At 46.1% G+C, this 24,781-nt stretch overlaps 1 long non-coding RNA gene across 1 annotated transcript; it reads right to left on the bottom strand.

Moving 5' to 3' along the window:
* Positions 1-1,663: 1,663 nt before the first annotated feature.
* On the bottom strand, positions 1,664-16,957 carry LOC310881731. The gene is made up of 5 exons (XR_014572526.1): positions 16,262-16,957; positions 15,050-15,706; positions 14,513-14,564; positions 4,440-4,661; positions 1,664-2,251 (listed from the first exon to the last, which is right to left on the bottom strand). It is a non-coding gene; the product is annotated as an uncharacterized lncRNA (long non-coding RNA).
* Between the last annotated feature and the right edge of the window lie 7,824 nt (positions 16,958-24,781).

Raw genomic sequence — 24,781 nt, 5'->3', positions numbered from 1 at the left:
CCACTTAGCATTTAGGCTAAGGACTCAGCACTGATAGAGGGATTAGACACTTTGTATCACCGTGTTCCGTATTCTAATATGTTTGAGGTCAGAAAATGATTTCCTTTGTGCACTTTTGGTTTGCTGCCTTTCAGTTTCAGTGCAAGTTGCTTAGTGCTTGCACGAAGAGGTCAAGAGAATGGCATTTCCCAGCTGATACAAAAATATAATGTACTCTCGAGCAGAAAATGGAGAGGAAAACACATGCTTTCCATTTTGCACAATTCATCCAACTTCATCTATTATTCCTAACAGCCACCGTAAGCACGTGCACTGCCTCTCTATCTAGTTGCATCACAGTTGGTACAACAAGGCTCAGCACTGAATGTCACTTCTGGAAGTGAACATTGATAATTCACGTTTCACATCATGTCTCCCTTGTTCAAAAAGAATAACCTTAAAAGAGGTTCAGAATCTATAAATTCCTACAGAAACAGACTTAATTCATGCAAGGGCATGAGCAAGCCCCGAAGAAGAAAATTGTGGTGGTGTGCATGTGAAGCGGGGTTGTATGCTGATCATCTGCAACACTTTGTCCACTGAGATTACAGTTTTTTATCAGTTATAATATCCTTCTGGAATGATTGTTTTTTGTTTGTTTGTTTGTTTTCTGAATTAAAATTCTTGTGCAGTTATTACCAATGAAAGAGAAAAGAGCCACATTTGTTGGATAGGCTACAGTTCTGCATCATAAGATATTTCACTTTTTCTTTCTAGTTGTTTCTTAAGTCATTTTAGTTTTGGTAAAAAGCCATTTCAGGTCATTTGCAAACGAAAACCTAACACTCAATACAATGCTATCCTGATAGCACAAACACGTTTCCTGAAGCGTGAGGCAGTCTGAAGAAACAAGCCCAAAAACTAGTGAATTGGGAGAGAGAGATCTCGGTTGCTCTCCTTTGAAGGGGTGGAAAGGGGAGCCTTCCCAGTGCTCGAGGTTAGTGAACTCAGCATGGGAAGTTTTTAGCCTATTCCAAGAATGTCAGTGGTGGTGATTGAAAAACATGTGCACTAACCTCTGCATTCACGTAAAAAATCACTGAGCTGGTCCCACATCTGCTCCAAGGGGCGACACGGCAGCAGGCTCCTGGTGGTGCAGAGTCAGGCCCAGTCTGCTCTGAGAAGGGTTGAGAGGAACATAAATGGTAACAGTAAAAAGGAAAGCTGTGAATCCTCCCACAACTGGCCACTCTAACTTCAGAATAGGTAAATACCAAATATGTGCTATTTTAGGGATTCAGATCTAAGCAAATATTTTTATTTTCATTCATATGATCATGAAACTTCTCAAAATTTATGGTCTTAAGTTACAGAAGAGTAACCACATACCACATTATCATCTGAGAGCAAAAAATCTTTGTGGATTGAAAGCAAATTTGCATGAATATTTGTTACAAGCAGAACTTTGAAAGCGTGAACGAAACAAATTCATTTGAATTCATACAGCTAACACACAGTTCTGCTACGGCTACAGGAACACTTTCCCTCTTCCACCAACCCAAAGGAAAGTCAAGGGCCCTCTGCTCCACCCCGTTTCTTCTGATGCTGAGCAGTGATTGATGAGAAGTTAGCTGCCTGCAGAAACAGCAATGTATCTCCCTGCTGATAAACTGCATGGGTGGGAAGCAGATGGACTGCCATGCAAGCAAGAAGACCTTGAGGTGACAACAGCTTTGGGCATGACGGGAACTACCCAAGCAGCTATTTTAAGACATTGAGCAATTCCTGTTGCCGGGAGCTGATGACATTGGGATTTGGAGTCGTTATGCATCAGCTTCTCTAGCAACTGTGTACGGCTTTTTTACATTGTAGTGGATTGATAGAGAGTTGTTATCATGAGAGCATTAAACAACAAAAACAACAACAAAAAAACAAACTCTTCCATGGACTCCTGGCTTCATACCAAACTGTGCTAGCACCACTCCTCATAGCCTTGATGTTTGCAGGCTGCTCTCACACCTCAATCTCTCTGCTTTCTTGCAAGGTCACTGGTACGACCAGAGGTCTGAACACACCGAAGGAGCAGACGATTAAAGCAGGTATTCTTACAGGCCAGCATTAGCCCCATAACCCAATCTTTTCAGCCAGGCTCCATACTCTGTGAATGGCCGGCGTGAGTTGCCCGCTTGATGAACCTTTCTCACTCCACTGACCGGAGAGGTGCACTGGCAAAGCCAGGCTCCCTTGGCAAAGCTTCTTCCATCTGGAGTGACTTGAAAAATATGAAGAAACAACAATAACAACAGGAAAAGCAGCAGGAAGCCTTGATTCACTTAAAAACAACAGTCAGAGCATCTCCCAAACACTGTTCTTCGTTCTCCTCCTGGCAGTCACTTGCCAAATTTCCCTGCTATTAATGTTTCCTCCTACACTTTGTGTGTCGGGTCACCACCGAGTAACAGGTTACAATATGCTTGGCACAGGCTGGAGAATCTGGGGTTGCACCATCAGACAGCCATTTTCTTAGAACTTCAAAACAGCCAAAAATAAGAAAAAGTAGCATTTGGGGAAGTTTTCAACATATGGTTACATGAGCAAACTTAAAACATACGGACTATCACATGTGCTCAAGATGTGCAAGAGCCCATTCAGTGATCGCCAGTCAGTTATTACACGAGATTTCATGCAACTAGGATTTCCTTTTCAGTTTCACGAACAGTCCAGAGGCACTTCATCCACAGGAGAAAAATTAGAATTCACCTCCTCTAAAAGGTATTCATTAATATGTTGTCTGAGAATATGAACGATAAGGAATTTACCATTGGAAGGATTTATTATCTTTGGTTCTGGTTCTAAATAATATCCATTTGCTACCAAATAGAAAAAAAAAATCAAAATATGTATTTAATTTAACTTCATACAGGATGCACAGGAAAGCTGGTTCATCCATCCTCCCTTAAAAATGAAAGCGATAGTAGGTATTGTTGATTATATTGTTCCACTGGGAGACAGAAATAAACCTGAATGCAGAAACTTAAATCACCGCTTTCAATTTACTAAAACAAAACAACAACTGAAAGAAATGTTGCATCTTCTCTTTTTATAGCAATATGCAATGTAAAAATGCACTTCATAACTGTGAATAAATAACTGATGATAGTAGATCTTCTGTAATGCCAAAAATTTGTCACATAAAGCTGCAACATTTTTACATCTGAGAACTAAAATGCTTCCTTTTGCCTTAAGTATTACAGTGAACCATAAGAAATTATTATCTTGGAGGGTGAAACTAATGTGTAACTTGTAAGAGGATAACCCTACATCTTTCCTATAACACAATCCAAAATAAAGATGTCCATGGTAACTTAGGCATCAGATACCAAGAGAGCTGCAAGCAGATAGGTTAGCAATGTGGATTTTAATGTCATTTGTAGATTATGAACAACTTCTATGGGCAAGCCAGAACAGTTTCCAGCACAACTTGCTTAGCCTTATCATTTCAGCAATAAAGTTCAAAATAGAATTTATTTTTTTTTTTGCACATAAGTTTCACCCCTGTCCCTCCAGCTTTGTTTTTGCTGTTGTCCTAGGACTTGCCATCCTCTCCTGGTAGGAGGTGAATGCAGATGTTGTCCTTGCCCTTCAGCTTCGCTCAGCTCCAAGGGCTCTCTATGATCACTTCAAAAATGTCAGCTATGGTGTTTATGTCAGCACTAGTAAATCAAGCAATAGAAAAAAACCTGAATTTCTCCAGCCGCGCACCTGAGGTTCTCTGATCTCACAGCTGGAAATCTGACCCTGCCCTAGTAAAGGCTCACAAACGATTCACACAGAGCACCTCTCTGGTGGGTGCTCTGGATAAAATTGTTCCCTTCTGTTTCTCACCTGGAAATCAAAAATCATACCAGTGACCAGTTATCATGAGGGTTTGAAGGAGAAAATAATACCAGAAAAAAAAAAAAAAGGAAAAAAATATTTTTATAAGGAAAGCACAGCTGTGTTGGAAGGAACCTAGCCCTCCTTAGGGTAGCGATCCCTCTGCAAGCACGGATTTAACCATCTCCCGTATATCTGAACCAACTCCAGAAACTAGAGATTCTTTCAGCAAATAGTGTGCGATTTCTGCCAGGTTGTCTTCCCTGGGGAGAACAGCTGGGACTTGATATCCTTCGGTGAGCCGCTGCTTACGAGGTTCATTAGCACTTAGAAAGAGTGCATAAAAGTTTGGGTCTTGCCTCTGACACCCTGCCCACGGGCACTGCCGGTCCCCACAGACCCCCGAAGGTCGGTGGCCGGTGTGGTGCTGGCCCCAGCCCAACGCTGCACAGTGCTGCGGCGAGAGCAGCATCAAATCTGGGCTGGAAGCAGGCAATGAGAACAAGAGGTTATGCTGTTTGGAAGTGGCACGGCCAAATTGCACCTAGTGCATCTGTCTGTGACTGCCGTTTCCCCATTCTCACCTGTATGTGGGCCATGCATCCCTCATCACCCGGTTGCTCCCATTTTCGGGTTCTCAGCACCTCCAGGCAGTGACTTTTTTCCACGTGCAGACCAAGACGGGGCCCGGCCCGGCTGCCCTCCAGCCACAAGCACAACACAGAGGAGTTTAATAAAGGTTGGCAACCTCTGATGGAGCACCTCTCCCCCAGATAGGCAGGGACTCGCACCGCCGTGTGAAAGCACTGAAAAAAGAAACACAAACAGAAAGCTTTCAGGCAGGAGAAACCACGTCCCATATTCTTCGAATCTGCTTCATATTATAAATCACTGGTGAAGGTGATAAATGTGTGCACTTAAAACAAAATACACGCTCCGCGCAACGGGGCTGTTCAGCATAACAAAGCGGCCTGAGGGCAGCTGAGCTAAAACAAGCGTGTCGCTCTTACTGGCATTTCTCGGGGTCTAGGCGAGCGTGCAGCAGCAGGGTTTCCCAGCCTGCTGCTCGGTTTCGGCTTTGCCCCGCCGCGTGTGCCTGCAGAAGTGCACAGGGCAAGGCGCTGGGCGCGCGAGGCTTCCCCAGGGCCCAGCCTGCAAAGCTCGCTGCAGGCTGGCAGCAGTGCTCGTCCCTCTGCTACAGGCGCTCCCCACGAGCCCCTTCACCTCGTTCCCTGGAGGGTTACGTGATACGGGAGCGATAATTATTTGTCTGCTGCCGTTTGCTTTCTGTATTCCATTCCAGGGCTTTTCTTACGACAACGTCTTTGCTAATGGACGGCCCTCCCTGCTGCCCGTGTAGAGCACCTCGCCCATTTCACCTGCTGGATGGGGTCTGGCACCGCACAGCAAACAAAATGGAATTAAACCTTAGCTGTAAAGTAAGCAAGTCTTATTACACCCAATTTTACAGTTGGGTAAACTTACATACTGGAGACATTTAAATGACTTTCTGCAGCATTACAGAATGAGCTGGCAAAGGCACAGAGCCTGGAAAAGTCCAGTGCTCAGTCACTGCTCTGCCCCCCCCCCCCGCCGTGAGAAAGCAAATTTATTAAGCGTGTGGTTAATAGTTAAGCTTACGAGCAAGGGGGCATTAAGCCATTACAAAGCTGCCTTCCTTAAGCGCGCCAAAAACCTGCTGCCAGCACCGACAGGATATTAATCGTGCCTTCCCCCACCCCTGCAGTCCGCAGGCAGAGGTGATTTATCACTTGGCACTGAAACGAAGTGACATTCACAGCTTCTGACACAGGTGGAGGAAAGCGCGCCGGGTCGGGGGACACAGGGGACCTGTTTGACCCCAAAACTTAAAGGAAAGCAACCGTAAAGCAAGTAAAGGAATAAAAAGTAGTGCTGTTGTTAGAAGAAAGACAGCGCTGCAAAATTCAACTGTCCCTTGTAGGGCTACCAGACATCCCAGGCGGCGGCTTTCTTTGCAAGTCGTCTCCAAAGCTTAGCTACTCTGTAAGCACCAGGAAGCCAACGGCTGGGAGATAACCCTATGGGGAGATGCAGAGGGGCACTGGGGAGCAGATGACCCTGTTTTTCAGGGATGGAACTGGTTCTTTGATTGCTCACGGAGCATGGCTCGCGGCTGTCTGTAAACAGACGCATTTCCCTTTCCGACGGCCCAGTTCTTCCCCCGGTTCCATTCCATAGCTCTGTGGTCTCACCTGCTGTCACATCCCAGGTCACGAAGTTGCCACCAGGTTACAGACATTGGATTTCCATTGCTGGCAAAAGGAAGCAGAGGGAACTGGCGTGGTCAGAAAGGCAGCTGAGGAAAACAGTCAGCAGTGGGGAGCTTTAAAGCCAGATTATTCCGAAACCAAGACACTGATCCACCGGTGCAGGCGGAAACTCCCTGAGATGGGAAAACGTTCTCCAGCTTAACCCGGAATTTGCCGAGTACGCAGCGTGTGTGGAGCCAGGCTCTCATACCTCATTTCAGTAATAATTAAGAACTTATGACACTGGGAAAACAAGAACTAATTAAACGCTAAGAGAAGGGAGGCCACTGCGTAATTGGGCTAGGGATACGAGGCCAGGCTAGGAAGGTTTGGGGACCTGGTAACAATTCATCCTTCAAGCCTTCTCCTCCACACCAGAGCCCATGCCCAGCTCTAGATGTAAAGCACTTGAATGGGGTCATGGCCGAGGAGCAGCGTTTGTTCCCACATGCTCTAGCGTACTTCTGCCATCCTAATTGAGTTTTGTGCTGAAAACACACTTCTTCTGGAGGAACAAGAAAGGGTAAGGACAACTCCTGGCTGTCCTCCAGGAAGCTTGAGTCATTTCAACATCATCCTGAGATTTAGACACTAAAATGAATTATAAATGGACCAATTTTGCACTGCTTAATGGAGGCTTGTACAAGGTAGAGCAGGGATTCCAGGTCTCCTGCCAGCTGGGACAGAAGCCTTAGGGGTGCTGTGCATTTTATAACCCAGGAAAAACTCATTTGGGATTCCTTGCTGACAAATTCAAGGTGCCCATGAGCCAGATGATAGTCCTTTTGCTTACAATGACATAAGCCTAAAATAAGTCCACTAAAGCATGTGAAGAGAAGGAGGAAAAGGAGCAGCAAGAAACAGGTCACAGTGATAACTTTGGTGCTCTGTGGAGTGGGGGGGTGAACCCCACTTTGATTTTCAATCAAACCCAAATGTAGATGGGCAAAGGAGGCTTATGCAAATATCATCTCGGAGCTTCAGCTCTCCATTCTTGTTCCACGTGAGGTGGATTTAACAAAAATCCCCATAATTTTGTCACCTAGCAGGGCCGTTTGGACTGGTGAGGGCACGGGTGATGTGTTAAATAGGGCTGCGCCTTGTGCCGGCCCCAAATCACTCAGCACTCGTCATTCCCATCAACTTCTGCTGGAGCTGTGGGGCCAGCTCTTCGGAAATAATCACGCATAAGTTATTCTACCAAGGACAGCTGCACATCACGCTATTACAATTTTCCCCCCACCGACTTAATAAAGAGCGGATGAGGAAATGTCATATCATCTAAAGAACGACACCTACTGTTGTTTTTGGAAGTGTGGCCCATTTAGTTGGGCGCTCAGCCCGACACCCCAAAGTGCACTTTGGAGCCTGAGGTGACATTGCGTCCCGAATAGGACTTGTCACTTAAATGCCTTCTCGATGCATATTACACAGAGACAAAGGTACGAGCTATTTCAGCACGTGAACTTTACAACTAGAAAAATCAAGCATGTGTCAGTACCACTGCAATTTCATCTGCTCTCTGGTCTCCACAGCATATGGTCTGATGGTGCTATTCCATTTTCTGTCCCTGGGAGAGCAGTTTGAAACTGAGAGAAACAGCATGGTACATTTGAGTTTATGGGGTATTAAAAGGGCTACAGCGAATGGCAACCAAGGCACAGAAGTGAATTATTTATAGTGCGATTGCACTTCCTCCTAAACTACCCTTCAGACAGGTCAAGCCTCGGACATACGCATTAAGACCTTGTTAAATCCAAAGTCAAGGCAGCATCCTACAATGGAGACATCCCAGTATTAAATGAAACTGTGTTCGGGTAAAAATCTTTCAAAATTAACACTCTGGGAAAGACATCACTCAGTTCCTGGCTTAAGGACACATATTTCATGTAAACGTCTCTTTATTTAATTTATTTCCCTTTTTGGGTGAGGTCTCCTACATAACATGACCTAAGGAGAAGATCTCTCTATTTTTGCAATGTTAGGACAAAAAAGTAGTCCTTTATTTTTCCTGGTAATACTGAATGCACAAGTTAGCCAAGACATCCCTTTGAGCTCAGGTACCAGCCAGCTCCACAGAAATCTGTTTTGCACAAAAGCTGGAGCCAGTTCTGCACTGCAGAGAGCTGCAGTGAATTGCTGCACTATTTTCGTGCTGCTACGACAGGGCTGTTGCAGGTAGCCCTCCCAGGCAGGCAGGGGGGGTTTGGGGCCAGAGGAGGGCTCCTGCTACCAACACAGAACCCAGGCACTGCTCAGCAGCCTGCAGAGCCTCTCTTTGTGGGCAGAGCCTCTCTTTGTGGGCAGAGCCTACATTCGCCAGGCTGGCAGCAAGAACAAGAGCCAACTGCCTGGCCAATAAATCGCGATCCCTATGATATAGGTACTACAGAAAAGGGCTAAGAAAAGACCAAAGCAGAGAGTTTGCCTTTCACAGGCTACAATTCTCCACGAAACGTTTACATAAGGAATTACTTCTCCGCCTACATTTTCTATGCAATTTCAGCCAGTCACAGCTTGTCCGCAGCCCGCACGCAGGCAGGTGTTTCAGGCCCTGAGGTTAGATTTTGGAGCAGGGCTGGACACCACCACTGCCCTCGTTCCCTCACATCCTGAGGCATCTTCACAAAACCCCATCCCAACTGGTCTGTGCCCAGCTCGAAGGATGCAAGCGGGACGTTGGCCACCCAGCCCCTTGTGCTACGGAAAGAAGGGGACCCGGCTATTCCCACGACGAGAGCCGGCACCGCGCACAGCCCTCCTCTGCCTTGGCCATAAGCAAGCAGAGCAGAAATACTGTCTCAGCAGTAAACTAATGAGTGCATATTTTTATGAGACTTGATAGCACATTAATTGATTTTATTGCAATTTATGGCATTTGCATAATGATGTGAGTCAATATGAAGATAGTGAAGCGGGAGGTTATAAAAAGCATCTCAGAGTCTCATTCTCAAGGAGCAGAGCCCAGTCCCAGTATTTCCACATCTCAGTTTTCTTATTTTGGTCATGCTGTTGTTTTGCATAACTTTCTGAAGCACGCAGCAGCATTGTGCTGATAGGCTGACTACAAATAGCATCTAACAGTGCTACCTAGGAAATGTCTGATATCATCAACAGATAGATTAAATCTGTAATTACAGGATTCTTAAACCTAGATATCAAATTTGCATTATTAAATCCCTCTATCTAGAGCTTCTCCATCAAACCAACAATCTTTCTTAGGTAACAGCCACGGGAGAGGTGCCACTTGTTTAGGCCAGCTGATTGCATTGCTCTTTTTCTCTTTGCTTCCCATGTCTAAGCAGTTGCGGTGGCACACAGCGATGCAGCCCTGCTGCCTACCTGCACCAGCTCTGCCATGAACCTTCGGTCGTGCTCTGGCACCAGAGGCCCAAACCATCTCAACATCCAATTCACAAGCCACAAAGGTGATTAAAAGGGTAACATTATGACTTAAATGCAACTAAAAATCTTGTTATCGGTGAGCAATTCCTTAGATTAAACAATAAGGAAGAGCTTATATGTTGAATCAATGCACTGAGGTTCCATTTGAATGGAAGACGTTATTAGAGTATTTTTTTTCCAGCACTGATGGCACAGCAGCCCGGATCTATAACCGCATTAAAAGCAGTGCTCAGGAAGCACAGCCTGGCCAGCACGATGCAAAAGGACTGCCAACTGGGAGCGTTGCCCACAGACACCCCTTGTGAGAGGCATTTCTGGCTTGGCAAAGATCAAACAGCCCCACGCAGGATGGGTTTCCAGTGTGCATTACAACCCCCGGTTCCATTCAGTCCTGTATCAACAGGATTATGCCAGGACAGATTTCTTTTTCTCCTAATGGACTCCAACAAATGTGAATTGTTGGAATGAGAATTCTAATTATAACGAACAACAAAAAAAGCTGCAATTACTGCTTGTTAACAAACTTGTGGTACTATTAGAATACCTTTCAGCAGAAAACATTATACCTTGATGTATTGTTATTACTATTATTACTATTCATCCTTTCTAGACTCTCTGGATCCTGTCCCACATACAAATACCCAACAGGTCAGAATTTTAGTAAACAAACTCCCACAGTACTTCCATGCCACATTGCAGCCCAAGGATTGTTTCTAGAGTACCAGCAATTAAAGTAATTAAAGTAATAAAACACAAAAGAAGATGTAGGAATTAATCAAGTCTAGATCAAATCCAAATAATTTGGTTGTTTTTCCAAGGGCATAAATACTGTTTTGTTGCTAACACCACACTGGTACCTGGAAGATGGCTTTCCTTGAAAGTAAAAGCAGCAAGGGGCAGAGCCGTTGTCTCGTACCTCAGTAGCTAGAAGGACACCCAGGAGAACAATGAGCAAGATCACCCCCAACATAACCAGCTCTCAATGCAAATATCACTTCACCGCGTTGGCGAGGACTGCAGAGAACATCTTGTACCAAAGACCACGAGGGGACAGGCAGGGTCTGCCCAGTGAGCGATGGGCACATCTCGCCCTGCTCCGAGGGGACAGTGCTCAGCCGCCGAGCACGCACCTGCATCCAGCCAGCTCTCCCAATTCTTTGCTGGGAGCTTCATATGATCAAACAACTTTGTCCCAAATTAAGCTGCCATCTTAATTAAATACAGAAGTTGAGTGAAGCCCAGAACTACCATTAGTCAATACTTGGGCTTGCTCTTCCAACTGACAGTCCAAAAACACTTTTAATCTAATAACCCTCGCAGCATCCGTGTGACCTAAACAGGTTTCACTGCACTCATTTCACAGATGAAAGGTGCAGGGGCAACAAAACAAAGTGACAATCCGCCACGAGCCCAACTTCAGGTTAGGTCATTTAGCAGAAGGGGTGCTGGGACAGAAAGCAGAAACCCTGAGCGAGGGGAGGAAAAACCCATCCCACAGCTCCGAGGCGGGAGCCCTTCTCCTTCCTCTCCCCTCGGAGAGGACGGGAGTCTCGAGTCATTACGTGCTACGACTGGGTGTGCTTGTACTCTGCACGATAGAATTACATCTACAGATGGTCTAGACAAAAAACATAGCTAATTTTAGCTTAGCTAGAACCTCGTGCATGTAGCTGGGGAAATAAAATTAGATGCACTTTATGTAATTTCTAAATTATCTAGAAGACCTTACTCTGTAAATAAATATCAGCCAAAACCTAATCTTATGTTTCATACGATGTGGTTCAGTCTTTAGTTCTTTCATGAAATATCACACCTAGGAAAGAAACATATTTTTTCTTTTTTTGTACATCTACCCAGACACATTTAGAGTCGGGTATTTTTTGTCTATCTTGTAAAATCCCATTATCACACAGTAATGTGTCCCTAGTACCCTTTATAGATTATTTTTCTGCTTTTCCAATTCCGTTAAATAATTAGTGGTAATTGCCCTAAGCAAATGGTTACCAAGCAATCCAATACTGTCAGTAAGCAATTTGTGCTTTTGAGATGCCCTTGTCTTCACACGCTTGTGTCAGCGGAGCCCGGAAGAGGACAGCCAATATGAACACACACTGCACCGCTCTCCAGATTCATGGAGGCAATTAGCAGCAGAATCCGCTTCAGTGCCTGCGGTCCTGGCACAGGTGAAAATACCGGAGAAAAATCTGTAATGCTCGCAAGCAGTTCTCAGAACTGCCAGGGTGGGAAGAGACTGTATCCGGAGAAAGATGCTTCACCTCCTCCAGCATGAGCAACAGCTGAATTTTCCAAAACAACCACGAAAGCTTCCAGCCTACACACTTATTGCTCAAAATACCAGATTCCCCGTTAATAATTGAAAAAGCAGTGCTGTGATTCTCCTCTGCATATGAGTCTCCTGTTAGTCTGAACTTTTGGTTCAACATTTTATAGCACTTGCACAAGCTAAAAATAAAAACAAAGCGGTGACTCTGAGTGAGAGAGCCCAAGTGGGCTGTGCTAGCCTCAAATACACTGAACCACCAAAACCTGGTACATGAAAACAAAACCTGAGCTTTATTATGAGCACAGCATTGCAATTTGGGACCACGCAGCACAGGACTGACTATGCAGGCTGCTTTAAAGAGCCCAAATGGTGAACATCTGAGATTTTCAAGGCTGCTTCTTGTGGAAACAACAAAAAAATACACATTAAAGGTGATCAAGTTTTTATGCCATTGCATACAATGCCAGAAACCCAGGCTTACCTAGAATACCTCTTCTCTGGGATTAATTATTTTTATTATGGACAGTGATCCTCAAGATCACTGTTAGCAGTCGACAGGTGTGAATGGTAAGTGCAGTCTGTTACACTCCAGACAAGAGGCAATTTGCAGCTATTAAACAGCGGTTTGCAGAATAATGATATTGTTTGCATTATTCAGTACCTTCCGTATGAAGAATTCAAAGTTCTTTGCAAATAGGAACTCTTAAAAATCCCCTGTGTGGGATTTTTTGCAGACAAGCCAAGAGAGGCAAAAACTGCATCCGACTTCTTTGGACAAGGCTGCACAAAGCGGCAGTGTCCCTGCTGTGACGCGGACTTGGGATGCCCTACTGGGGCTCAGCTCCCAGGACTGCTTTTAAAACAGTGCATACCCTTCATTTATCGCTACCGTTTTATGACTTAATTCCCCCATGCTGCTCACCTATTGCATGATCACTTTTTTCCAGGTGTACAAATTCCCCACTGCATAAAATATGTTTTAGCAGTTTTCTGAAAGATATTATCACTGTTAGTCCTTAAATAGCATGGATTTTCAGCGCTGCCATGTGCTACTCTAATTTATGTTTTGACCCTTCAGCTCTTCAGAGATGAAAATCAGAACCTTCTAAATGTACTGAATAAATTACTGTCTTTATAATAAAGATATGACTAATATAATTCTAGTCAATTCAGAATATTCTGAAGCATTGCTCATGGCACCGCTTCTAGATAAAAATAAATGTTCAAACAATTTCATACTTCAGCATAGTGATATCTCTGTGATGCATCATCCTGGATCCACACAATTATAAAGTAAAACTAAAGTGTATTTTAAAAGACCTTTTCCTCATTTCTCATATATGTAAAAGTCTCATCACTCATGCATGCACGATCCCTGTAATTGCAGAAGTGGCATTGTAGCACTGCTGTTTTGACAGCATATTCTAAGTAATTTTTCATTCTTGAGGGATTATTTCTCTCTCTCTCCCTTGTTTACTTGTTTTTATTGTTTTTAAAGGCAAATCTAATAACCCATGATGTGCTGCTCCTAGGAACACACACGGATCTGCCTAACCACCACGGGGCAGAGCTCCCTGCCCCGGCACTGTGATGCTCACCAGAGCTGAGCCCTGCGCCCCAGGGGGGCTCCACCGTGCTCATGTCCCACCTCTAGGGCAAAGGAGCTGCACTGAGAGACAAATTCAGAGCAGGCGACCTGCTCAGCAGGTGCTGTTGCCTCGGGTGGGGCTGATGGAGAATAAAAGGAACAAACCCTTTGAAATCATCAAAATACATGTACAGAGAGGGTAGTAACCAAAGACACCTACCCAGGTAGGTATCATCACTGCTCAGCACATAAGGCACAGAAAGTGGGCATTATTTCATGCTGATAAGCATTTTATAGTTATATGTCAAACCTCTCCTTTGGATTTCTGTAAAATCTTATCGAAATAAATAAGTCATTTATATGCGGGACCGTATAAACACTCTCCACTCTGTCTTTGTCTTCCTGTGAAACCGGCAGGCTGCACTTGCCTCTCAGTTGCCTGGGTAAACAGCTTGCTAATATAACCAATATATGTGATAATATTCCTAAAGCATCATTTTACAAAAGGGCAAAATTGTTTGACCCAAACAATTCCCAATATGTTTTATGTGTTACCATTGATAGAAATTTCTCCTGCCTTTCACTTTAGCGCAAACGAAAAAAAAGCAACTGCAACAAAAGCCCTTTAAAATGCATGCAATAGGAAAGAAAAAAAAAAAAGCAAAAAAAAAAAAAAAAAAAGCAAATCTCCAGAAATTACTTTCTCATTGGCATGGGCAATTCTGAACACATCACAGCTCTGAGAAGTTCTGGTTCTCACTTCAGAAACTGCTGAGATCTGGGAACATCCGTTTTATCTGAAGGTTGATGTGCCAGATCAGTGCCCCGACGGGAGACGTGCAGAGGTACGTAGGTGCCTGGAAATGCAGATTGGCACCTCGAGGGATTTGAACCGAGCGAGAGCTAGGCTGGTTCTGTCAGCTGCTGTAAGATTCTTGTCGGGGCTTTGAGCAGCCAGCAGCAAAACCTCCGCGGAGCCAGGGAGCCGGGCACGGGCTGGGGAGAGCAGCCGAGCTGAGCCCACCCTCGTCCCCGGCCCCGCTCACAGCCGTGCACCCCCGGCACAAGGACACCCCCAGCCCAGCTCACCTGCAAATCCAGCACCATCCGCGCGTTGCAGCGGGTCCTGCAGCTGCATGGCCTGGGGAAAAAGCAGAAAAAGATGTGAGTGACACGTATCCAGTGGAGTCCTGGAGCTCCGCCATCTCTCCAGGAGATGCCCCGAAAGGCCACTTGCAAAGTGGAAGCTCTTGGAGATGCCCGCTGCATCCATGGGTCGTCAGCTCCTGTGGGCACTTTGCTAATGGGCTCTGCAGGCTGGCATTATTACACCTTAATGTCTTGGCCAAAGAGTGGGATTTGTGTCACTTCATCCACAGTTACGCAGACAGCATTTAAGAAGTCTAGGTGGAGCGGAGCACTGGCTGTGCTCCCCGTCATCCTTGGCCCTGCCATCCCACCCTGCCTCAGAAGCGGTGCGAGCAGCCGCCACATGGCACAGGTACCCCCGCAGGCTCCGTGTGAGGCAGGAGGTGACACAAGACCTGAAAATCCCACTGGTGCTTCACACGTGTGTCAGCCGTAAGGAAAGCCTGCGCAAATCTTCAGCAAGGAATACATACATACCTGTGTAGCGATCCTAAAACTCCTGGCTAGTGAGTGGTGGTCCTGTTAGGGCTCCTGTTTTAGCAACACGCCGTAAGCCTGCCGCTGCCTTTCCACTCCAGCACATCGGTGGGACGTTGTCAGTCAAAATCAGTTCAAAGTAATGAAGTGCCTCTTTTGCGTTAGGAATACCAACTCAGCTCAGGAAGAGGCAAGGCTGTGCAACGACACCGTAGGGCAGGACAGCAGCAAGGGCACGGGGCAGCAGTGAGGCAGAGGCTGAGGGAGCCCTTCACATCCAGATTTGGGAGCTGGCACTTTCCCTGTTAGTTTGGGGCACTGACCAAGCAGCATCTCCTTTATTTCACACCGGGTTTTTTTCCTGCTCCACGTGACCAAGAGCAGCCTTGTGATATCTGGCTCGCTCTTAGGAAGCGCCTGCATCCGCAGCCCAGGACTCTGCTCCCCTCTCTAATTGTCAAGAACGCGTCTGTGCCTAAATCCAGGGCCGGTGCCAAATGGCTCTGAGTTTGCATTACTTTCAGCTGGCCAAGAGATCTTTATTTCTGTTTTATCTTTCTCACAATGTGTGCCACAGCCCAGAGACAGAAGCCTGGCAGCGAGGAGCCCTGCATCCCAATCAAGGGTCTGGCGCGGAGCAGCGATGTGCGGAGAATCCTGAAGAAGAAAACTATATAAATGCTAAGTACGGTTAACCTTCCTTCTCTCTACCCTGCAGTCTCCACTGAGGCAAATTTGTACATGCTTAATTTTCATTAATAAAATCAATATGTATGCACTTGCACATGTACCACTACAAACTAGCTTTCAGAAAAAAAAGAAAAAAAAAGGTCTGCATGTGAATCTCTTCCCCACAAATATATCCTTGGAAAACATTTTCACTGGTTGCATTTTTCTGAAGATATTCAGCCACCTAAGATCTTGAAATATTCTAATTCAGGTGCTAAACACAGTCAGTTCATTTCCTGATTTATGTTTAAATAAATGGCCTCATCTTTTTAAAGCTAAAACCAAGAGATTGCAGTTATATTAAAGGGTAGTGTTTAAGCGAGAAAACAGTTTCTCTTAGCATTTATTTTTGTCACTATTGTAAGCTTTCTGCCACAAGGTTTTTTGTCCTTGGCAGAATGAAACTTAATAAGCCATAATGTCACTAATTTGTCTAGGTTTCTAATGAGGCTGGTCTGAAAAGCTCTATTCCTTTATACTTGCATTTTCTTAATGAAATAAACTTTGTTCTCCTCCTGTCTTCTTTTCTGGGGTCTTTCATCCACTATTCAGCTACTCTTGAGCTTTTCAGCCAATTTCATAAACCGCAGCATAGATGTTGCCAGATCAAAAAATGCTGCATTATCACCTCCAATTAAGCAATCAGGCTAAGTGAATTCACCAGGGAATAGGAGTGCCTTCAGATCCCTCAGCCCACTGCCTCCACCCCCCTTTCAGCATTAAATTTCCATTTCTTGGGTTGCTGCAGACGCTTACACAGGTGTGATCCTGGGCTGCAACCCTGCTGTCAGCTGTCTGAGAGCTGCCAGGGCAGGGGGGTGCAACAGCCCTTCAAGGCCAGCCCAGCTGCTTTGGAGGAAACCTGCACCGTGTCACAGCTTCTTCTCCCCAAAATCTGCACGCCTTTACCACCCCAGTCCTCCACCAACATACCTTAAGTCTCCTAAAGCTGCAGAGCTCTGTGTGCGCAGCAGTGTGCTTGTCCTGCAAGAGTAAGCCCTCAGGAGGAGCGGGACAGGGAAACGTGATGCCTTCTGAAAACCATCGCTGGTCTTCCAGGGTCTCCAGCCACTGGCGAGGGCAGCTGCCATCCACCCTGCTGCAGGAGCTGGCCTCTGGGCAGGGTCCCAGCTGGGAACAGGCAGCCAGAAAATGCAATATTTTGGCCAATAGCAGTCTGGTGGGGGGAAAAAAAATGGTATTTTACATCTCTTTCTTAAAATGGCCTTCCCATGGTATCTTGTTTCTGGGGCACACACACACAGCAGGGGGGTACTCAGCCACGCGACTCCTCCGCGACAGCCGTGGTGGGCAGGGGGGGGCCCCGCGTCCGGCTTATTCCATGGGAAGGGGAAGGGCAGGCAAAGGGTAGCATCACAAACAATGGTAGCACGCCGTGATCGAGTGCTTAAATCACGTTCTGACCCTAAATAATTCATCCGGCTGGGAGCTGGATAACCAGAGGCGAGGAACCACGGGAGCAGTGCTGGCTCTGGGGAAAGTGTTGGCCCTTTACAGAAAGGAAAAAACCTTTTACACCGGCCGGAGGGTCGAGAACCTTCTCTCTGCTTACACCTGATACCTACCTTGCCCAAAGTCTAAATTCCTTCATGTTAAGGGCTCGCAGGGCTGTGCTGGGGATGCTCTCACCAGGGCGCACGCGAAACGTGCCCCATGCCCCATGTCTCCACGGCGTGCAGTTCCCTTCCTTCCCATTAGCAGGGCTTTAAAATATCCCAGGGCTCGTCTTTGTAACATTTACAAAGCGCCCGTTGAAGTGCCATTCGTGTTGAAAAGCTGCCTCTCTCCATCAAGGCTTCCTGGACTAAACACAACGATGTAACAAACATTGGCCATTAATAATTGAGAAAAACTCCTTCCCTGCGTGTTATTTTTCATCAGAATGGTGTGTTATTAGTTTATAGATATATATTTTTTAGCTGAAGGCTTTTTTGGCAGCAATTTGGCCTTCACAATAATGGACTTTACTGTATGTAAAGCCTTGGAAAAATAATGTTTTTGAGAGAGACTCAATAGTGAGTCTGGTTTGGAGAGGGAATTTGCTGCACAGTGCAATAGAAGCACAGTGCCATCTTTTGGGCTTACTGGCCGCGCCACAGCGTGGCTGGCTGTTGAGACATGTGAAACTGCTTGCCTGCTCAACAGATAGATACAGGGTTGGCCTTTGCTATCTCAGAAAGTTTTATTTTTCCTAAAATCACAATAATTTGTGGATTCAGTAAACTGCAAAGGAAAGATCATTTATCCTGGAGGTCAGGGCTCTGCTCTTACCGTCCCTGCCATGCTCAGCTGCAACCACACATTCATCTTACACAACTACTACTTATACATGTATTTCTTTGGGTGCCTGAAAAGTATCGCAACAAAGAATATCAACAAAGAATATCCCTAGGATCTCACCTAGCTGAGACTGCAGCTGTAAACCAAACAAACACCACGAGCATCTGAGCAGCATTTCCAGCTATTTTACCAGTGTTTCAGCACAAAAGTTTTGCACAGAAGCATGTGAATTTAAAATTAATATCCTCTTTTAATTTTTAAGAAATGCTTCCATTCTGTTGCCAGTTGTCTCACAGGGTACACCAGAAAAAAAAAAATGAGAATAGGTCACCTAGAAATAAAAAACAAATTTTGTTTATTTTTTAAAGTATGCGGGGGGACTTGCAAGGATCCTCCATAAAAGCCATTTCCCTTCTTTTGAGAACAGGCTGCCTTTACCAAATTTACCAAAATTTCTTTATAAGAAATTGCACCTGCTGATTGTTTTGGGCTGCTCCTGATCCATGGTTTAGAGCCCCCGCTCCCACTGACCACGGCCCCACACCGCTGCTCCTGCAGGCACCCAGCCGGGGGTGCCGCCTGCTCGGGGGGGGGCAGCAGCCGAGCCTCCAGCCACGCGCTGCCCCCTCCCAAAAAATGGAGGAGGCAAAATCCCTGACTCTCAGGCCTGGCTTGACAAATTGCCAGGGTTAATTCCAGTGCAGGGCTCTGAAAATCAGGGAAGAGAACCTGAGCCTCAGCTCTGCATTGAATTGCTGACTGATTAAGGGTAATAGGAGCTCAATAATCAACAGCATGAAGAGGTGAAACTCCCAAAGAGCAGCACAGGATCAAGATATTACGCTTTCATTGCATAAGAGTGACTGTAGCTTTTAACCAATATTTCTGCATATATGTCACCTTTTCCTTTCTGGTCGCACAAATGGAAAAGTTCAAATACTTTCCTTTTTATGCTATAAATCTGACTTATTCGAAGAATTTGGTAAATGTTTATCTCACTGAGAAAAGGACACACCTCAGAGCACTTTCTCCAGACCAATGAACATTATTCTACATCACTGCAGTTCACTATGTTATTTTTGTTTACTAGGGTCATAGAGAAAAAAAAATAATCCAGTTTTGTTCAAAAGATTAGGAGTTATTTGACACAGAAAAAATCGTAGGTGAGCCAGCATCCAGACATGTCCTGCAATTAAGATCTTGAGTTATTGACTTCACATTGACATCAGGAAGTCTATTAAATGCTGCTGTGGGCAATATGTATTTGACATTGTACAGGTGCACAGCACATTGGCAAAGCATCCCAACGAACGAAAAAGCCCTACAGAGCTACAAAAATCCCCTCCAGCTACAAGAGCAGGACAAAGCCACATCTCGATCTGTCAGCACAGGCTGCTAACAGTGGTGATGAAGAGTCATCACCAAAGGAAAATCTCTGTCCAAAGGCAGATGAAATCTATTAAAAAGCCGCAAGAGCACCCCAAATAAATATGTATTGTATCATGCATAGATATAGCTTAAAGCCAAAACAAGGGAAGAAGTCAACAGACATTTACCAGTGTCATTTCAACCGCTGAGCTTTGTAGAGCTGCGTTTAGCAGTTCCTGTCCCATGGAGGAAAAATCACGGTCCTTCACAATTTAACTATCTGAATCTTCCCTCTTTACAGAGGTTTTTATTATGCTGCTTCTTTAGGCACCAGGGTTAGTTTGGTAGAGAGTTTTCTTTTTCCTTTTACACAGATAAGCTCATATGGGAAGTTTCCTCTGACCTTGGAGACATTACGACTAGCTTAGCAATCATCTAGGATTTTATTCAAGCTTTAAAAGCGAGCAAGAATGTTTGCACAGACATCACGGGTATATAGAGCCAGCTTCTGAAATGTTTGTCCTATAAAGACTCTAATGACATTGTGCCGGTTTTACTACTGCTGCAACACTAAACCGTATCACAACTGATACCAGACTTCTGTGTCTGTAATGACTGGCATCTGCCAGCAATACCCAGCGCCTGATTATCTTGCTTAACCTTCACTTCCTAGCAATTAGAAAAAGCAATATTAAAATTCCTCCCTAGGCATTTGCTTCCCAGAGACAACAATGTGAAGCTTCAGAAATGCTGGTAGCTTTTAAAAGAACAGAAACCAGAAAAAAAAATAAAATGCAAAAAGAGAGAGGAAAAACAAGCTACATCAATAATTTAACCATTTCAAATATTCCACTGTTTATTTGTTCTTTGGATAGAACATGTCCAAGATCTTAAGTAGCCTTTAGAAGTGGCAGCTTTCAGCAACAAGCTCCCTTGAATTAAATGCAGCAGCTGGAATAGAATGGTAAACAACTCCCCCGTAAGCTCTACACAAACTTCATGCCACAGGATCTTTCTGTTTGACTCTCTGCTCATTTGAATTTCATAAACATGAGAGTGGGAGGTGTGTCTTCTGGGATAAAAACCAGATAGGGATCAAATATTGCTCTGATGCACAGCAAACATCAGCCGACGTGGAAAAGGAGCTTAGTGCGGATCCTGTCCATAAGGCAAGCAAATTCCCTGCAGCTCACAGAAGATGTTGCAATGTAAAAGGATTGCAAGGGCTTAATTCTCTAAGAATAGAAAAGAAACCCTTAATAGATGCCAAGGTCCTCCGCCACATTCCAATCCCATATGTACAGCTTTCCCCCATGCGACCACTGGCATCAGCAGCAGGGAACGAGCAGTGGGGTCACTCAGCCCAGCCCCGGTTCCTTGCAGCCTCTTGGTGCCACACGTCCAAGTGGCTTCAGGAACCGTAATTCCCATCCTCAGGCGTGACTGGTCTTGCAGACCACAGGTGCTAAAGCGCCTTAGGATGCAGATAAGCGGTGATGGGGATGCAGAAACTGCCGTCCTCCCGCTGAAATCAAAGACAGGCAGAGGCCAGGGCCAAGTACTTTTTGGAAACGTCCCAGAAGTACTGGCACCTCGATTTGGGAGCCTACATTCACTCAAGCACTATGGAGAAAGCTGAGTTATTTGTTGTGCTGGGAAATATCCCCCGGCATCTGAGCCCGGCTGACCGGCCATGTGAAGCGGTGCTCGGGTGCTGGAACACCAGGGCTGCCATCAGGGCCTGGGGTGGGAAGGCTGCTGGCAGCAGCAGAAGCCACCTCTCCCATGTCACCACAACATCCAGGCCTCCCAGCCCCGCTGGTGCAACGCGGACACCATGAGGATAGAGGTGCAGGCACCCCTGCAAGGCATGTGGAGCCGAGACAACACAGCGAGTTCAGATGAGCAGCTTGAAATTTTGTTCGCATTTACTCCAAGTTTGGCCTCCCAGGAGGCTGACCAGTTTTAACACCAAAGCGGTGTCAGTTTGGGATTAGTGCTACCGGTTCCAAAAATCCTCACAAAACACAGCACATGACAAGCTGGGAAGGGCTCTCTCATTTTGCTGTGCCGTTCATTGCCATCATCCTCCCTGGCTGATGTCTGAAATTGAGACAACAAAATCAAATGAGAAGGAGGGGGATGGACACGACCTAAAACCATGAAGTGTGTCAAAGCGGATTTTATTTTGTCGCTGAAGTGCTTGATTTTTGTGAGAACCAGAACCAGGATTTAAGGACGGTTGAATGATGTTGAACGGCGCTAATTCCCCTTGACAACTTCGCTAAGCACGTTACGGGCTCACCAGAAACCGGTACAACTCGGCCGCCCCTCCCTCCCCCTGCTAAAGCTGAGCTCAATCAGGAAAATCTTGGCGTATTTAGTACACCCTTGGCATATAAGGTATATTTGTACCTTATGCGCTGCTGCTTCACTTGAGACATATGTGGAGCAAGGCTCCACAGCCAGAAGAGGCTGCTTTTCTTCAAAAAGATGTTAGCTGACAAAAAAAAAAAAAAGGTGAATATTAGAATCCTCCCAATTTTGTTAAAAATCGCTTCGCATCTGTTGCAATCCTGCAGGAGAAAGGCATGCTGAGCCCACAAGGAAAGCCTCTGCACGAGGCCTTGCTGGAGGGGGACAGGATGGGGACAGGGACAGGGCCATGGCGCAGCCGGGCCCCTCAGCGCTTCCCCTTGCCCATCAGTGGCCACGCACAGAAATCTTTGCCAGGCCACAGTGGGGAAGAAGCAGCTCCATTCACCCGCAGCACTTAACATCCACCCAGCGCCGACACGCTGCCAGAGCCCAGCGATCCACACCCCGGTGTTCCTTCGATCCTTTGCAATAAGCGGAACAACTGTGTCGGGCTTCACGCTATTTCCAAAGGCTGCCTGTCAGGGGATTATCGATCCGAGGGGTTCTGGCTGGCCACACATCGTTTGCTCGGTGACGAAATGTGATGTCCCTGCACAGGCCCAGAGGTGGCTCGGCAAGGCCCGGGGGAGCGGCAGGCCCCGTCACAGGGCAGGGGGACATGGGGAGCAGAGGCAGCCGCAGAACGAGCAGCAGGGCCGCATTTAATCACTCCCCTTGGCTGACTTCTAATTGACCAGGTTTCTCTGCTTCTGAAGGCTGTACTGTCACAAAAGACCAGCTTTTTAGTTTTAGAATGTGTAATTGGCTGACAGTTACTTTCAGTACGTGCTTCAGTCACTGAGGGCTCTTGGAGCAGCAGAGGCCCCACGGCGACGTCGCTCTGTGGCGGTGATGAAGCCGCTGCCTCCTCCTGCCCCCCGGGCAGTGGCACTGCAACAGCCCCGTGCAGCAAAAGGGCAGCAGAAAGCCAAGAAATTTCTTACTTTCTGTCACTGCTATTATTTTTAAAAGCATTGCTTTGCTAATGGTACAGAAGGTGCTCCAGCACCAGCAGGTTTCCCATTACTGGCCAGCAGTATTGAATCAAGCTCGGGCACAAGCGCGCGATGAAATGGCTGAGCAAACCCAACAGAGAGAGGATAAAACAATGCCTCCACTCCGCACCCTACTTCTGCATGTCCTTGCTTACTTGTTTGCTCTTTCTGATGTCAAACGTATTGTTGGAGAAACATACGGCCTTGTTTAGAAGTCACATCTCCAATTACATTTAATTACCACTGCTGTAAAATCGAGGGTGACTTCTATTAAATCTAATTACTTCCCTCTGCAGATGGCAAAGGCAAATGGCCGAGGTGCCTTGCAAGCAGCACAGCTGCTTGGCAAGGTGCTGAGCAATGCCAGGAGAAGGAGCAAGCGGGGAGAGCCCTTGCAGGGAGCACTCCCCATGGAGGGCTTCTGGCACCCCCCATGCCTGGGGGTCCTGCAGCACATCCAGGCACTCGTGCACAGCCAGCACCCCCAGGGGGAGGGCATTATCTTCTCCCCAAATCTCCCCTCTGCACAAGACCTTCCTCTCCGGTAGCTTTTTATTAGTACAGAAAATAAAAAGAGAGAGAGCAATGAAGGGAGGTGCAGGTTTCCAGCCTGCTCCCCTATAGCTGGGCACCAAAGAGGCTAACAGATAAGTTCATACAGGAAAACCCAGGACATTCACAACTAAATTCATCCCCGCAGTCACGCTTTCAGGCAGCACGTGACAGCTTTATGTTGTACCAGCCAGTGTCCTCAGCCTGCAAATCCTTCAGACAAGGAAGGGCTGGCTGTTTATCCGCCCTGACATCAGTGCTGTGCCCGTCCCAAAACACAAGGCACCGAGATGAAGTGTGCTCACAGTCCCGAGCCAGCAGGTCACGGAGTCTCCCAGACCATTTTTTTCCCTGTTTCACAGGCTTTCCCCACAACCATTAGCTGCAATTCCCAGAGGACAGGGACAACACTGGCGCCTGCCTTGGACAATGACTTTTGTTGGGTATGGGCATCATCCCTGCCGCAAGGCAGATGTTGGCTGCTCCTAAAATCTCACGCACCTACCATCCCCAGGACAGTTGCCCTGTGGCTTTGTTTAACACGGGTCGTGTTTACTAATAGATGAGTTTGAATTTATAATAAACTTGATGGTGCCTAACTGATAGGTCTAAAAAAAAGCCAATTATCTGACACTGTCAGCTATGATCCTAAAACAGATGTTTGAGTATATAAAATTACGTTGTGAGGTTTGAAATTGCACATACAATTACAACCTTCATTTTTATGGCTGCTCATAAGTGTTAAATGCAACTAGATCTACAGTTGAAATTCAGTTATTACCATTTTTCTTCATCTCTCCCAAGCCAAGATTGACTTACAGAATTGGCGTACTGGTAATTACTCTCCTCCTCTGATGAATACAGAGGAACGACCGGAGATGTGGGACCTGCTTAACATTCGTCTCTTGCAAACAACTTGTTTCCTCCTGCACCACCAACAGTGTCAGCTCAGCTACAACAACCAAAAAAAAAAAAAAAAAAAGGAAAAAGAAACAGGATCATGTCATCGTGTACCTCCAGGAAAGTTAAAAATACCGTGAATTCTGGGACAAACCACAAGAGCTGATGTCATGACATCGTGGGCTCTAAGTGCTCCTCCTGAATCGAGGTCGGCTGAAATATTTTTTCCCCAGCCTCAAAATCATGGGAATTAGAAGCTGAGGAAGAGTGTGGGGCAGAGACTTGTTGTAGCACTCCTTGTGCTCAGACACTGCCGCTCTGGCACATTTCGCTCCCTTAATAAATGGTAAAGAGCTGAAAACCTCTGACCAAGCCTGGCCTGGCCTACCCCAGCCATGTTCCCTTCATTATTGGAATTTCCTCCTTTATGCAAACAGAAAACAGTTTGCGTGGAGGCAGCATCTGCTAA

This window comes from Anser anser, assembly GCF_964211835.1.
Source record: "Anser anser genome assembly, chromosome: 14".
In the NCBI taxonomy this organism is placed as follows: domain Eukaryota; kingdom Metazoa; phylum Chordata; class Aves; order Anseriformes; family Anatidae; genus Anser; species Anser anser.
Note: the sequence above shows the minus strand (reverse complement) of the source record. Positions and strands in the feature narration are given on the sequence as shown.